Here is a 17,462-nt window from a genome sequence, read left to right as displayed (position 1 = left end):
ATATATATATATATATATATATATATATATATATATATATATATATATATATATTTATATATATATATATATACTAGTTGAACATTCCCGGCGATGCTCGGGATCAAAGGTTTCAAAGATAGATTTTTTTTATATTTCATTGCTGCATTAGTTCAACTCACTTCAAAAATATAATTTACATCTTATACTTCCATCATCACTTTAAGTAGGGTGTCGAACGTCTTCGTCAGTGGTTTTCTTCGGACCTTTTTTGCATAAGTTCCACTTTCGAAGGTATTGAAATTGTTGGCCAAATATCACTTTAGAAGTCATAAATTTGCATGTTTCATGTAGTTTTGTGAATAATATATCAAATTTAATAATCAGATACTTGTTATTTTTCTTCAAATGTCTTTTCTGAACGTTAACAAACATTTTAATGAAAAAAAAATTGTGTCATCGCTATAAAATGACGTATGGAGGTCCACTTTCGAAAGTATTGAAATTGTTGGCCATATATCACTTTAGGTTATTTTCCTGAAACCGGAAGTCGCCATTTTTTAATCCACAAAACTTTGTATAAAAGAAGAAAATAAAAGATTTTTAATGCTTAAGCTGCCTCTTGATCGATATTCAAACAAATGAATCGTAACCTTTCCTGCAGCTAAATGTGAGTTCTAGTTTGGATTAACGCAAAAAAGTAAAACAGTAAGATTTAGAGCTGAACGACCTTCTGGTTAAAAGCTCTCTAATAAAAATCAAATACAAATTCAAAAGTACAAAAGTAAATCGAATGGCGTAAAATGTAACTATTCACAAAACTACGAAAACATCATAAATATAAAATGTTCATGCTCGAGACATGGGTTATTCTGCAAAAAAAATGTAGATGAAAGAACAACGAACATTTTATTGCAAAAAAAAAACACATCATTGAATTTTGATTCAGAGGCGAATTGCGCATAAAAAGTCAAAGTTTCGCATGTAATCGTATAAAAACGTATAAATTAAAAAAAAATTTCGGTGATTTTCTGTATTCTGTATGCTGTATGTGTTCCTCGTGGCTCTGTGGTTAGCGATGTGGATTGGCTCCCACACGGTTGTGCTATCGGGTTCGATCCCCGATCAGGTCGAGAATCTTTTCGAACTGCAATTTTTCTCGACTCAACTCTGGGGCACGGTGTATCTTTGTTCTTATCCTTCAACATGCAAAATGTGCTAAAACAATATCGATAACGAATTTTCTCAACTAATCTGGTTGATCGAGAGCGCTATTAGAAGGCTGCAATATTGTTGTGCTGTAGACAGAAAATCATCTTCAAACATACATTTTATATTTTAACACAAACTAACATTTTAATGAAAAAAGAATCACATGTCATCGCTTTGAATTTTGATTCAGAGGCAAATCCAGCATAAAAAGTCATAATTTTGCATGTTTCACGCAGTTTTGTGAATAATATCTCAAGTTTTAGTAATCATATACATTTAATTTTTCCTCAAATGTCTTTCCTGAACGTTAACAAACATTTTAGTGAAAAAAAAATCATATGTCAACGCTTTGAATTTTGATTTAGAGGCAAATTTAGCACAGAAAGCCATAATTTTGCGTGTTTTCGGTAGTTTCGTGAATAATATCTTAAGTTTTAAAATGTGAATAAAAGTGAATAAAATCTCAAGTTTTAGTAAACAGATACTTGTTACTTTTCTTCAAATGCCTTTCCTGAACGTTAACAAACATTTTAATGTAAAAAAAAATCACATGTCATCGCTTTAAATTATGATTTAGAGGCAAATTCAGCATAAAAAGTCATAGTTTTGCAAGTTTTACGTAGTTTTGTGAATAATATCTCAAGTTTTAGTAAACAGATACTTGTTACTTTCCTTCAAATGTCTTTCCTAAACGTTTACAAACATTTTAATGTAAAAAAATCACATGTCATCGCTTGAAATTTTGATTTAGAGGCAAATTCAGCATATTTTTGATTGTTTTACGTAGTTTTGTGAATAAAATCTCAAGTTATAGTAATCAGATACTAATTATTTTTCCTCACATGTCTTTCCTGAACGTTAACAAACATTTTAGTATAAAAAATCATATGTCAACGCTTTAAATTTTGATTTAGAGGCAAATTTAGCACAGAAAGTCATAATTTTGCGTGTTTTACGTAGTTTCGTGAACAATATCTCAAGTTTCAGTAATTAGATACCTATTATTTTTTCTCAAATATCTTTCTTAAACATCAACGAACATTTTAATGAAAAAAGAATCACATGTCATCGCTTTGAATTTTGATTTGGAGACGAGTTAAGTATAAAAAGTCATAATTTTGCATGTTTTACGTAGTTTTGTGAATAATATCTTAAGTTTTAGTAATCAGATACTGATTATTTTTTCTCGAATGTCTTCCCTGAACATTAACAAACATTTTAGTGAAAAAAGAATCATATGTCATCGCTTTGAATTTTGATTTAGAGGCAAATTTAGCACAGAAAGTCATAATTTTGCATGTTTTACGTAGTTTTGTGAATAATATCTCAAGTTTTAGTAATTAGATAACTATTTTTTTATAACTAATGTCTTTCCTGAACATCAGCGAACATTTTGATGTTAAAAAACCTACATGTCACCGCTTATTATTTTTGATTTAGAACGATTCAAAATGATGATGATTACTGTACACCACAGAGACTGAGGGAATAATATCAATAAGATCAAGCGTTACGGAATTCCATTTTTATATAGTAGATATATATATATATATATATATATATATATATATATATATATATATATATATATATATATATATATATATATATATATATATATATATATATATATATATATATATATATAAAAAAAATTTTTTTTTTTTTTTTTTTTTTTTTGTGGAATTAGACTACTGCGTCCATTATTTAGAACTATTGTAGTATATCCCCCTTACTCTACGTGCTATATGGAATACCCAGTCACCCACTATTGATCGAGTGATGACCGGTTGCCTCGGCACGCTCCCACTCAGGTATAATGTGCTAAATAAAGCCATTTACATTCCGAGGATAAGCAGACCAAATTTCACTAGGTTGTAAGCAACCCTTGCTGAGAAATTTGATTCTGCTCATGTATAATGCACCACAGCTGCATAGCAGATGCTCCGAGTTTTCACTCTCTATGCTACAAAAGCGACAAGTATCGTCTGGAACTCGACCAATGTTCTTTAGATGATACTTAAGGCCCAAGCACAATGGATACGGTTTGCGTTTGCGTTTTTCAATCCGGTTGATCCGTTTTGTTCTAAACACAGAACCGTACGCAAAACGCAAAATCAACACACAATTGATCCGTAACAAGCAAACACATTTAAACGATTTGTATATTTGTGCACGTTCCTGATATAACCTCTACTCGTACTTACGTTAACTTTATTTAATTTTCAAGAATGAATTCCACTGTTGCGATAAAAATTTGTAAATTGTACAAGGCTTATAAAATGTATAGCAGTCGTCACTCAAGAATTGCTGCGAGAAGATGGTGGGTACACCCTTTGTTAGAATCTCGGGAGAAGTCGGGTTTCTTCGTAGGGAACTTTGAAGAAATGAGACAAAACCCAGAAAAGTTTTTCATGGCAACCAGAATGTACCCGGAGGTTTTCGACTCATTGCTAGCAATGGTTGGACACAGGCTGGAGAAGTATTCTTTGAGAACTGCTCTTAATCCTCAGTTCCGACTATTTCTAACATTGGTGTGAGTGTTTTTGTGTGCATTTGAATATTTTATTTTTGACAGAATTATATTTACCTATTTAAGGTACCTCGCTCATGGACCAGATTTTCCGTTTCTTTCTCTAAGTTTTAAAATAGGAGAAAGCACTTCTAGGTCAATAGTTTATGCAGTTTGTGAGGTTTTATGGGATGAGTTTAAGGATAAATTGCTACCAGAATTGACCATAGGCGACTGGTCTAGGAATGCTGAGGATTTTTTCAAGCTTTGGGATTTACCTAATTGCTGTGGTGCTGTCGACGGAAAGCATGTGAACATAGAGTGTCCCCCACGTGCTGGTTCTCTATTTTTTAATTACAAAGGGAACCTCAGTATTAACACATACATAAGACATACGTAACACTCAGGAAAAAATCTTCCAAAAAAGTTGGTACAAAATGAACTACTCGAAAGTACCAACCCCTGTAAAAAAAACCCTCTGTTTGAGTTGTTTTTGAAGGCAGTGTACCTGCGCAGCCCTGCATTTGTCTCGTTTCTACTCGAAAAATGCTGCATTGATTTTTTAAATAACTTTTTGACAGTTCCTTATGGGATTTTCTTTGGGGCTCGATAAGGCCGAGAAAAAGAAAAATCATTTTGTTCATTATTCATCGAGCAGTTTGACAGGGCGAGGTACGGAGTACTATGGGGCAACGTGTACCAGAAAAAAACGCCAGTGTTACGTATGTCTTATGTATGTGGTATTAACTTGATGGGCATATGCGATGCCAAATACAAATTTATTGTCGTAGATGTGGGTGCCTATGGGGGTAATAGTGACGGAGGAGTTTTTGCCAACTCAAAATTTGGTAAACGTTTGCTCAATGGCTCTCTCAATCTACCACCTGCAGCGCAATTGCCAAATTCCACTGTGAAGACTCCTCACTACATAGTAGGAGATGCTGCTTTTCCCCTAAAACCTAATTTAATGCGACCTTTTCCTGGTAAACTTCTTCCGCCGATTCGAGAGAATTTCAAAATGCGACTGTCACGTGCCCGTCGTACTACTGAAAACGCTTTCGGCATTCTGGTTGCACGATGGAGAATTTTGAAAACGACTTTGGTAATGCTACCAAAACATGCCGAAAAAGTTGTTCTGGCAGCAATTGTGCTGCATAATTACCTTATGACAACTACATACGAAACATATTGTCCGCAAGGTTTTGCAGATAGAATAAATATAAATGGCGAGATCGAAATGCAAGGAGATTGGAGAAGGGACAGTCTTCTACTTGAAGGGCTCTCTAGGGTACTCAGAAGTAATAATAGCCCTCAACAAGCTTTCGAGGTACGTAACCTCTTGAGCGAGTATGTATTTACTCACCGAATAATAAAATAAAGTGACATTGATATTTACCACAGTCTAGAAATAATGAATGTTGATATTACCCCACCCCCTAGCTTCAAGTTAGATTTAGTTCCAGCTCGTAGTCGGCAGCGAGGATAAAAAATTTGCTTTTAGTTATTAAGATACTTTAGAAAGTAAGCTAGCAGATATAATTGGCGCCGTTAAACATTATATTGTATTTGTGCCGTGTCAAATAAATTATAGATGTAGAAAAAAAATTACCCCACCCTCTTCCACTAACTACACCACTGTGATACAACAAGCTTAATATCACAGAAACACGCCTCGTATTTGAGAACCACCGTATAAAAATTAGTACAGTGATCGTTGAAATCCCCTCCTCCTTGCCAACGCTAATGTGATAGGTGAAACTCAAAGTGATTGGAACTCATTTGCTGCTAAAGAACATCTAAATATGAAATTTAATGACAGTCAGCTCGGCAGTTTGAAAATTCGAACATAGCTCACAAACATACCCCCCAATCTCCTTCCCCCTTCACCCACCGCTAACTGAGATACAGCAAGGTCTCATATGTGTAGGGTACGGAACTACTATGCAGGTTTTCTGCAATACTCTAATCAAAAACCTGTCGGTGATCGACCGCTACCGATGTTACGCGATTTTCTACCATGAAGAGAGTCGCGCTACATTGTCAGCGGTCGCTTTTTGAAATACTGTAGAAATACTACCGAAAAAAACATTTGCCGAAGTGGTAACATGTCCTACATATATTTGAATTTAAGATTCTTCATTTAATATGAAAATACAAGATCGTTGTAACGCTTATCAATTACAAACAAAATAATTTAAAGAGTAAGATTTTTAAAATTATTGAAAATCCTGGTAAAATCATTCATTGATAGTATTTGGTCCTTCTCGATGCTGCTTGACTGCCGAATTTATAATATCCAATATTTCAGTCTCGCATTTTTCTGCAAGTTCGACAGGTAAACTTGACAATTTTTTTTCAATCAACTGTGCAAAAGCAGTATGCCTTCCTTCAACGGCGATATACTTGTCGAGCAAGGTAGACATTTTGTTGTCAATTTATTCCGCTTTTCGTTTTCTTGTTGATGGTGTTAAAAATGGTGTCTTGTCTCGTTCTTCGCTTCCCTCTGGATTTCGCTCCAAATGTTCTTCAACCATGTCATGAAAGTCAGTACTTTGGCTAGCATCAGTATAGTTACTGGTTGATCTAAAAGTTCGAAATAGTTATGTTTAGAATTAATTGATTGATTGTCCTCCCCAGAGCTTTGAATCTCCAGTTTTGTTCAATATAGCTATTACTATTTATTAGGATATCAATGGTTATTTGACCTTTGGATCTCACATAGCGTGAGGGCTTATCTGATTTTCAGCTCCATCGGACTTCAGGAAATCATGCCTCGAAGTGGACAAAGTGTCACTTTTTTGACCGGTGAAAATGAGCACAGCAAGAAAGAAACTTTCGATAACGAACATGTTTGAAGCCAAATGTCTTAGAAATGCTAGAAACGTCGATAATTGTTGTTTTCTAAGAAAGTTTGTTTTGAAAAAAATGCCAAAAAATCAAAAGAACGTCGAGATATGGTGTTATCAACAAAAAAATTACTTGAAACAAATCTACTATCTGAAACTTAGGAATATTCGAGCTGAAGTCAACTGATTGTGAAGAAAAAAAAAAGACCTTTGGATCTCGTTTATAACTAGACCTTTAAAGCTTCGTCCTCTTGAAAAAAGTCTTCATTAAAAATTCAGTTCAATGCACAGATTCATGAAATTGTCAAAATCGAAAAATTTGTTTTTTAAAGCCAAATGTTTCAGAAATGCGAAACGCCACATATTTTTTTCGACAGAAAAAATCTTTCCAATACTTGAAAAATTTCTGAGCTGGGAAACTCTCGCAGAAAATTAGTTTTTTGTGTTAAGGCTGAGGGACGTGAGCACGCCAAACCATTATATTGCCTTATCCATTTTTGCTTCATAACAATGCCTTTCTCTTTAATAATCTCTATTTTTTCAAACCAAAACCCCCGTCACTCAGACGAAAATTCTGGCTACGCCACTGATTATGGGTAATCTTCTGGAGAGACTTGAATTTTGCTTATGTAAGCTTGTCCAACGCTAAAAATTTGTTATCAAGTAAAAATCATGAGTGATCTTTATACCGAGGCGGGGAAGCGCGACAGAACACTTCCAAAAGCCTTCAGACCAATTAGTCTAACATCCATTATGTTAAAAATTATGGAAAAACTCGTTGATTACCACGTCAAATCAACTTACATCAAAACCTCTCCGCTAAGCAAATATCAATTTGCATACCGAAGCAACATGTCAACAGTGGATGCGTTACACATGCTGACTACAAAAATAGAGAAATCTATAGAAGTAAAAGAAATCACACTTGCTGCGTTTTTAGACATAGAGGGAGCTTTTGATAATGTATCCCATCGCTCAATGCTCATCGATTCGATATATATACTTCAAAATGGATTCAAACAATGCTGAACAGTCGTGAAATAACTGCAGTAATGGGAAATACCACCCTCACAAGAAAAACAACAAAAGGATGCCCGCAAGGTGGAGTTTTATCGCCTTTGCTGTGGTCACTGGTTGTAGACCAGCTGCTTAGAAACCTGACTGAACAAGGTTTCGAAGTAGTCGGCTTCGCCGACGATGTTGTTATTCTTGTGAGGGGAAAATTTGACAGTATAGTATCGGAAAGAATGCAGTTAGCTTCGAACTGCACTTTAGAATGGTGTAAACGAGAGGGGCTGACCAATAACCCCTCAAAAACAACCATTATTCCCTTCACTCGGAAGAGAAGGTTTAACATAGATAGCCTGAAATTGGGTGAAACCACACTTATGCTTTCCATTGAGACCAAACACCTTGGAGTGGTTTTGGATCAGAAACTCAGCTGGAATGAACATATTGAATATGTCATCGGTAAAGCTACGAGTGTCCTCTGGGCATGTAGCAAAGCTATTGGCAGAACATGGGGTCTAAGGCCAAGTATGATTTATTGGTTGTACCAGGCAATAATAAGACCAAGAATAACGTATGCCTCGCTAGTGTGGTGGCCTAAAACAAAAGAAAGGTCAACGCAGAACAAGCTTGGCAAGTTGCAAAGACTAATTTGTAATGCAATTACAGGAGTAATGAAAAGTGCTCCGTCAAAAGCCTTAGATGCAATTCTGCATCTATTACCACTCCACCAGGTAGTACAACTAGAGGCGGAAAAAAGTACACGCAAAACTTTTCCTTATTACTTTAGAAGCAATAGCGCAAAATTGCCTTTTGGGTAACAAACCTATTACTTAAAAGGCAATAAAATTCTTCCCCAGTCAAGTAACAACACATACTGTCATTTATTTAGCACGTGTAACGGGAGAACGACTATCTAATAATGGTCGTTTCAACCACATGCAAATTTTTTTCTATCGCAAAATGCTCCCTTTCCATCTCAAGTAAAAAAAAAATCACACACCGTCGCATATGTTGCACATGTTAGGCCTCTGCCAGGCTGAATGCCAACGCGAGCGATCGGGCGAGATTCTTGCCGTAGGTAAATAAACAGCCGTAAGTAAAACTGTTCATTAACCTTCGGCAGAAATCTCGCCCCATCGCTCGTGTTGGCGTTCAGCCTGGCAGAGGCCTTTCAAGTTTCTTCTATCTCCAATTCATCCGGTGTGCGTGTATTAGTTCGCTCGTTGTATGCATACGGAGTAGCGAAAAAATATGACAAGAGCTGCCAAGCAGCATTTTCCCCGTCATAGAGTGAGCAAACGATGATTTTAAAGACTTGAAATGCGCCTTAAAATGACATCACGATCTGTAAACTGCGTTAGAGAAAAACAAAAACATTCGCTTTCTTGCAAGCTATCTACAGCACATGATCGTTGGTTCATGGAAACTTATTTGGACCTGTTTGAAAATACAAAACTTGTGCCCATCCAGAACAATATTCGCAACTTCGGCAACTCTGGTCAGACAGTATTACATATTTCCATTTTAAGTAAACGCTGGGGGACGAAACGAAAGTGTTTCTAATTAGACATTTGAGGTTGACGGTTTAGATTCTGATTATGTGTGGATGAAAGGGACAAAAATAAACCAGATCTTTGCATCAATACAAATGTAGCGAGTGAAGTCTTGCTAACACATGCAGTGCGGTGCTTGGCTGTATGTTCTCCTGCAGAAACACATACAAGCGTGTGGCCGTCATAATTTTTGTTACTTTTTAGTTGTTACTAATTGTGTATAATGCGCAGTCATAAGACACAATTGGTAATAAAAAATTGCCCTAAAGTAATAAAATGTTCCCCGTTTGCGTTGGGTGTACCGGATGGAGATCAGACAGGCCAGCTGGCAATCCTCAAACATTTCCAGCTGAGCAAACATATACCAGGTATCGAAGACTGGATGAATACAGAAGCAAACTTCGAAATACCTTTCAAAATCATAGAGACCGAACGGGAAGTTTGAGAACAAGGTGGCCCGAATATCCGACAAGGCTCTGTCGTCTTTTACACAGATGGCTCAAAAATAAATGATTCAACCGGAGCAGGTATAAATGGTCCTGGGATAAGCATCTCGATACCAATTGGCCGTTGGCCTACAGTGTTCCAGGCCGAAATATTTGCAATTTATGAATGTGCACAAGTCTGTTTGGCTAGGAAATATAGGCATGCTAACATATGCATTTTTTCTGATAGCCAAGCAGCACCTAAAGCACTAAAAGCCTTCACATGTACCTCTAAGCTAGTATGGGAGTGCATTCTTTCACTGAAACAAGTGGCAGAAAGGAACCAAGTATGGTTATACTGGGTTCCTGGTCACTGCGGAGTGGATGGCAATGAAAAAGCCGATACATTAGCTAGACAGGGGTCATGAACCGATTTCATTGGCCCAGAACCGTTCTGTGGGGTGTCATCAAGCGCCTTGAAAGCAGAATTGAAAACCTGGGAACATATGACTATACAAGAGGACTGGATATGCTCAGTAGGGCTACGCCAGTCTAAACGCTTTATAAAACCAAGCGTCAAGAATAGCCAGCAATTGCTTAGTTTAAATAAAAAGGGGCTAAGAAAAATTACCGGACTGTTTACAGGACACTGTCCAAGTAAGTATCACCTGAAACAAATTGGTCGGTCAGATGACGAAATTTGTCGTCTCTGCGGGTTCGAATGTGAAACCGCAGAACATTTGCTCTGCCCCTGCAGTGCACTAATACAGCGCAGAATAAGAGCCTTTGGAAAAGGAACTTTGGAGCCTTTTGAGGTCTGGTCTGCGAATCCTAATGAGGTAATACATTTCATACGAAATTCAGTGCCTAATTGGGAGAAAGGGTGCGATATGACAACGACGATCACTTCCATCAATAGTGATATGTCTGCCACGAGTACCTAGACTAAAGAAGAGGTATACCACAAAAGATCAAAACAATGGTCGCAGTGGTCCAAATCTTACAAAAAAAAAGTAAAAATCATTTCATTAGTAGCATATCAAAATATATGCGATTATGTTATCATAATTAAAAAAAAAGTACTTACATTCTACTTGTCACATGATCCTTCAAGAAAAACATCTGTTCAAAAAACGCCCACGAGTTATCTCTATCGTACCCTTCTGCACCTGATCGATGCGCTAGCTCGTTAGCTTTCAATTCTTTAACGAACCGATCTCTGAGAGATCGTCAACGGGTGGTTAACGATTTAGCTGGAAATTGTAGAATAAGATGAATGAATATAAAGCCTATCATCAAATACAGTTTCTATATCGGAATGGAATGCAACTCTATCACACTCTCAATTTCACAATATTTACGCATCACATTTTCAAATTATAATACATTTCAATATATCACATTATAATCAGTAAAGTAATTGCAGTTCCATTACATGTGTTATGTGTCTTTGTCTCATCTGTCTTCATAAAAAAGCAACCGCGACAAGAATACCGTTTGATAAGTTTGCAATATTGAGTTAAGATAATGAACTTACCTTCTAAGCCGGGTTCCGTAGCTAATTGCTCCCACAACTTATTCTTATTATTATTTAATTTGTATGCTCTCATTGTTTTGTCGTAAAAGATTGCATTTTCTCTGACAAAAGCAATAATTTTTTCGTTAAGGCTGATTTCTGTTTCCTGGAAAAAGTGAAACATAAAGATAAATTTGAAAAAACGCGGCTCTTCCTAGTTCAGTTGCAAATTCAATAGGATGCTTCTTTATTAACACATCATTGTTTTGACTCACCGTTTCATTACAATTTTGATTGCTCCACTTGTTCCATGTAGTAATAAATATTGATAAATCAACCTGTGCGATATAAAAACTTGAAAACACAAACAAGAAAAATACCAAGCTGCTCTACACGATCAACAAAGTGATTTATTTTCTTTTTTCCGCAATGTTAACCGCAAAATTCAAGAGATGTCAAATCTTGCGGCAGACTTTGCGATTGATGTTGCGTTTAGTACAGTTTAGAACCTAGCCGCAAATTCAGTCCGGACTCATTGTGGGTTGTTGCATATGATTCCATGTATTCAATATAGCTGTCAAAAATACGGATCGTTAACCGGATCCATTGTGCTTAGGCCTTTATACTCGGACAGTGCCCGTTTATTAGTCCTGTGTAGATACAGAGCGCCCACTTATTTAGCTCTAATAGCTTTTTTGTAATCTTTGCGTTTGGCGTTATTACCCTTTTTGACTGGTGACATCCATTTTTATATACTCCGTCAAGAACTTAAATCTGGTTACGGTGCTGCTAGAAACAATTCTCAAAATTAGATGTAAGCACAGTTCTTCTTTCGATTAAAAAGTGTCATTTGTTGTCTGAACCAGCATTTTAAATAATAAATAACAGATGGTTTTTCGCCCTTCGGAACAGAGTTAAATTGGAAGGATGGAGAAAGAAATTTTATATTGCAGTGTCCACTCCAGGGTGGCGAAAAAGTTTTCACAACTGAGTTCCCTGACTTTCCCTGAAATATAACAGTAATTTCTCTGATATTTTTAGGCATTCAGCACAGAAAAGAGCAACGTAGATGAACGCAACTCTGAAATCCCGGTGAAAAAAAGTGTTCGATCGAATATGAAACCAAACAGCTAAGGTACCGCATTAGCCTTTTACGCTAAAAAAATCTGTTTTGGTGCTAAAGAGTCGTTAAAAAAATCGCGTCTTCGCTAAAAATATTTCCCTGGTATTCCTGATCGAAAGAAGAACTCCCTGACATTCCCTGATTTCCCAGGTATTTCCAGGTTTTCAACACCCTGAGTCCAGAAAAAGAAAAAAAAAACATTTACGGAGTAAAATGTGTATTCCGAGTGTAGCTACACCGCGAAAACGAATTCGACATAACTGTCGTCATCGTGAATAGTTCGATGCGAAGTGCCAAACTCGTGCTTTTAAGCCAGATTTTGTTGTTGTCCTGCTTCCTCTCTCGGCAAACTTATAGCGAATTTCTTTATTCCACCAGCTCACCTCGTTTTGACCTGGAAGCGCACTAACTGCTGTCAAAACCCTTCTTTATTCGCTCGATTTTGACCCAGTTTTGACCTGCCGTGCTGCCCGAGGCGCACTGTAAAATTTGTCAGCTTCAACCCACCACCACACGTGCTAAGTTCGTAAACAATTATCTGGCATCTTTTTCTTACTTGCGTCTTAAATGGCGATGGCGTTTTATTATTCCTCGGTAGTTTTACCCACACAGTGGAATAAAGAAATTCGCTATTAAAAACATTGAGTTAACGCCAAGGCCGAGCATTATGCACACTGTTATGCGAATGAATTTATTGTATGTCATTGATCTACTTTAAAGTAAGAAGAATCAAGTAACATTATGTTGACGAGCGAAAGCATATTGATTGAGGTTTGCAAACCGTTCTGTTCAAAATTTGAATAAAAAAATAGTGTTTTAATTTTGAGCGCTAGTTTTGACGAAAATATCAATCATTTCTCGTAAATCAACACTAAAGGATTATTTCAACAAAAAGGAAAAAAACTGTTCTGTATGCTTCAATGTTTCGCAGCTGCTTTCACAATGTGATTAACCGGATGATTCTATGGCCAACAGCAAATTAAAATAACAGGATTATCATATGTAAAGTGGTCGTTTTTCTCGAACTTGCAGACTACCATTTCCTTATTTTACTGGACTATAACAACACGAGAGCCTGTGGAAGATCCTAATCCAGGAAGTAGTACAGCGGCAAATCTGGCGAGAACAGATTCCGAGCCTCTGAGTGGTAAAAGCACCTGGTTATAGCAATTAAATATGTTATCTGAATCAATCAATTTATTTTTTACTAATTAGTCTCACATGGCGTTATTTGTCTTTAATCATCGATGTGTCAACGGACATCAAAGCAACAAAAACTTTGAAAGTTGATCACTAAAGTATTTACAATGCGATAGGTGACCAAATTCTTATTCCTTACAAGCAGGGTTGCCAATGTTCCAGTTTAAACTGGATTCCTCCAGTTTTTTTTTTTTTTTCAAGTGATCCAGTCAAACAGTTTATTTCCAAAATCTTCCAGTTTTTTCAGATATTTGCCAGTTTTATCCAGTTTTTATTCACTCAAGCTCCGATTGGTTTTCGGAAATATTTTTAAAACATAAATTTTGTAGATTGATAAATTAATTCTTAACAACATTTTCAGTGTTCTAGCAAAAGATAGCAAAGTCAGAAATAATTGAAATTCAAACTTCACTTATGTAACGGTAGAAAATGTTGCGTCAATACTTTTGTTGAAGATACAAGTAAATGAAAAAGCTCTATTTTCTTAGTTTTGAGATTTCAGCAAAATGTAAGCCCAAAACAAGGCAGTTCTGATTAAAATGAATTTTCTGGGAAAATTTTTCAACCGAGAGTCGATGTTTTTTTAAACGACTGTCTAGCGAAAAACCTGATGAAAGCATAAAAGGTTAATTCGGAACCTTTACGGTTCGGTTTCATATCCAACTGAATACTTGTTTCACGTTGCCCTTTTCTGTGCCAAATGCTATAAAATATCAGGGAAACTAATATTATATGTCATGGAATATCAGGGAAAATCAGAGAATTCGATTTTGAAATCTTTTTGGCTAGCCAGCAGGAAATATAAGGACTTAAACCTCTTAAAATCCTACATCCGCCTGCCACCCGTTGGCTTTCGTTGGAGGCTGTAGTAAAGGTGTATTGCTCGTTATTTTGCTCCGAACTTAGAGACTTCTTTTTTAACGATTTTTACAGACGTTTGTGAGGAATCTTACGTAATATCGATGTCGGAGGCAAGTGCTGCTGATTTCGTGAAATTCTTAAAAAGCGATGAGAGCATCTATGTTGGAATGGCAGCAGATCAAGAAATTAAAACAATGAGCGCCTAAAATCTGTGAATTTCCAAAAATATTTGTCGCAGTTTCTTCGTGGAGCTGATCAAGCAGATGAGGAACAGTTCGATTTCAATGATCCTACCCTTAAGGCTGCCTCAATGCTGAATCCCAAAAATATTTTCAACCTTGTGAGCATCAATAACATTTTGGAAGCGTTTCCAGGAATCTACAGAGCGGGTAAACGAATTCCGTGCTTTGAAGGTGAAATTGCTCCGAAAAGAAATCATGGTGACAAAAAACGAACCTGTACAGGACTTGTGGACGAAAATCGGATGCCTGAAACGAGTTTACGGTTTCCTCGCATTTCCGTCACTTTGAAACCTCGTTTTCAATATTATTATGATGACCCATTCATCTGCGAATGTTGAGCGTTTTTTTTTTTCGAATAACAATAACAACAAAACCAAGCTTCAAAATCGGCTGAGTAACGATACAATGAACGCAATCTTGAGATCTAAACAGTTGATTGAACAGTATGGAGGTAGCTCAAATCTTTCATTGACTGGTAGTATGCAAACCAAATTCAATAAAACCACATACATAAGACATACGTAACACTCAGGAAGAAATCTTCCAAAAAAGTTGGTACAAAATGAACTACTCGAATGGTACCACACCCTGAATAAAATCACTGTTTGAGTTGTTTTTGAAGGCAGTGTATCTGCGCAGCCCTGCATTTGTCTCGTTCCTACTCGAAAAACTCTTCATTAATTTTGTAAATAACTTTTCGACAGTTCCTTATGCGATTTTCTTTAGGGCTCGATAAGGCCGAGAAAAAGAAAATTCATTTGGTTCATTATTTATCGAGCAGTTTGACAGGGCGAGGTACGGAGTACTATGGAGCAACGTGTACCAGAAAAAAAACGCCAGTGTTACGTATGTCTTATGTATGTGATAAACTATTTAAAAGCATCGTCAATCAAATAAATGATTTGCAGCTTCTGTAATTTTTTTAAGGTAAACTATACTGATCTTTTATGCAACACAAATTTTATTGGTACAGATTTTGGTACAGGTTTTTCAAAGGTACAGATGAAAATGTGGTAATACTGATAAAAAGTTCAAAAGTCAAAAAGTTCTTTACAAAATTAATGCAGCATTTTTCGAGTGGAAAGGAGACAAATGCAGGGCTGCGCAGGAACACTGCCTTCATAAACTACTCAAATTTATTTATTCGAGTAGTTCATTTTGTACCAACTTTTTTGTAAGATTTCTTCCTGAGTGTTACGTACACACTTTAAAAATTTCGCCGAATCTCGGCATTGTTTGTGCCGAGATTTGGACAGTCGAGTGCTCAACAATCATCTCGGCTGAATTTATTTTGCCGAGAATTTCGGGAAACCAGTATTTGACAGATGTCATTTTATGCCGAAAATCTCGGTACGCATTTTACTGCGCTTTCGACAGATATAACCGAAAGGCGGCATACTAGTATAACGACTTCTCGGTTATATAAGCTGAATGTTTCGGCACGATAGAGGCGATTTTCCAGCGGAATCCAATTGCAGAAAATAATTTTGCTGAGAATTCAGAAGTTTTCTTTCAAAAGATGAATTATAAGCTCGATGACTTTTACTAAGAAAGTAATTTATTAATTTTGAGTATTGAATGTTTACGTCTCACAGTTTCTGTTGAACCGCGTCAATTTCACTTTGAGGTGCTTTTTCCACTAGTTTACACAAATTTTTGCAAAACTTTTATCCGCTTCCTGTTTAATACGTCGTACTTAATACGTTTGCAGAAATTTGTACAAAGAGAAATGGCGGCCAATGGTTCATGAGAATGACAGCTGTGTTGTCGAAATTCGGGAACGAGTAAAATTCGTCCCGAGATATCAGTAATATTTTTGCTGATTTCGGCATCAACAATGTTTAACGATAAATTCGGCAAAAAATTCAGACGAGATTCGTCAAGCTTAGTTTTTTTTGTCGAAGCCTCGGCAAATAATCTGACGACTTTCGGCAACCGGCTTTTTCTTGCTGAAATATCGTTTAAATCCCAAAGTTGCCGAGTAAACTCGGATATTTTTTCAGCCGAGCTCGAGATCCAGTTTTTAGTGTGATGTCTTATGTATCAAGTAGAAACCTCTTCAGTCAATTATAATTGGCGATACGTGGCTGGAGAAACGAGGCTCGAAATAGAAGAACAATAAACGGAAAAGGAGCATATAATAGCGGTATTCTTGATAAAAGAAGCAAAGAGTACAGGAGACTTACGGACAATAGGTCAACATTTTTAGTAAGATAGGTGTAAGATTAGATTAAGGTTTAATTTTAAATTCTTTTTTTTTTACAATTTTCCTACAATTATATTCACTTAACTGCGGAAGCATTTACTATCTTTTAATGAAATAAAGCTTAAAATATATGTAATAGTGTTGATATGTCACCGTTTGTGGCAGAACACACAATATAAAATTCTGAATAAATATTAGTTAATAATTAATTCAACACAAAACATCCCCTCCCTAAAAAAAGGTCAACATTTTTGGTCGCATTAAATCCATAAGGAAAAACACATTCGCAGAAAAACATGTTCAACTTTCGAAGCAAATTAAGTTTTTGTGAATAGTTTTTTTTTCGTCGCTTTTCCTCAAATTTGACGAGTTGGGTCCTAAAACCCTATTCGGTTTTTGCTCTAATCCATGAAGCAGGTATTATAAACATATAAAATAATTAATCTAATGAACAACTTTACACAGCGCAACCATAGTTTTTATGCTAAGTCAAGAAGACGCCTGCCACAAAAGATAATCAATATGATGGTCGCAGTGGCTTTTTTAGCCCCAATGCCCTTCAGGAATACAAAAAAAAAATTAAGAAGCCTGTTGAAAATCTCATGGTTGTCTCTTCAAACGTCACGCGAATCATATGTTTTTGTTATGATACATCAGTTTCACATTGATACACGATTGAGTTGATGGAATTTACGGCGATTACCGAATTATTGATGTGAAATATGGAAAAACGAAACGTTTTTATTTATACCCAGATATTCTGCCTCATAAAAAAT

General features: G+C 36.2%; 1 pseudogene; it reads right to left on the bottom strand.

Annotated features, from left to right (window-relative positions):
• Positions 1–5,940: 5,940 nt before the first annotated feature.
• LOC129716670 (uncharacterized) lies at positions 5,941–11,800 on the bottom strand (annotated as a pseudogene).
• Positions 11,801–17,462: the final 5,662 nt, after the last annotated feature.

The sequence above is a fragment of the Wyeomyia smithii genome, chromosome 1 (genome assembly GCF_029784165.1).
Source record: "Wyeomyia smithii strain HCP4-BCI-WySm-NY-G18 chromosome 1, ASM2978416v1, whole genome shotgun sequence".
Classification (NCBI taxonomy): Eukaryota; Metazoa; Arthropoda; class Insecta; order Diptera; family Culicidae; genus Wyeomyia; species Wyeomyia smithii.
Note: the sequence above shows the minus strand (reverse complement) of the source record. Positions and strands in the feature narration are given on the sequence as shown.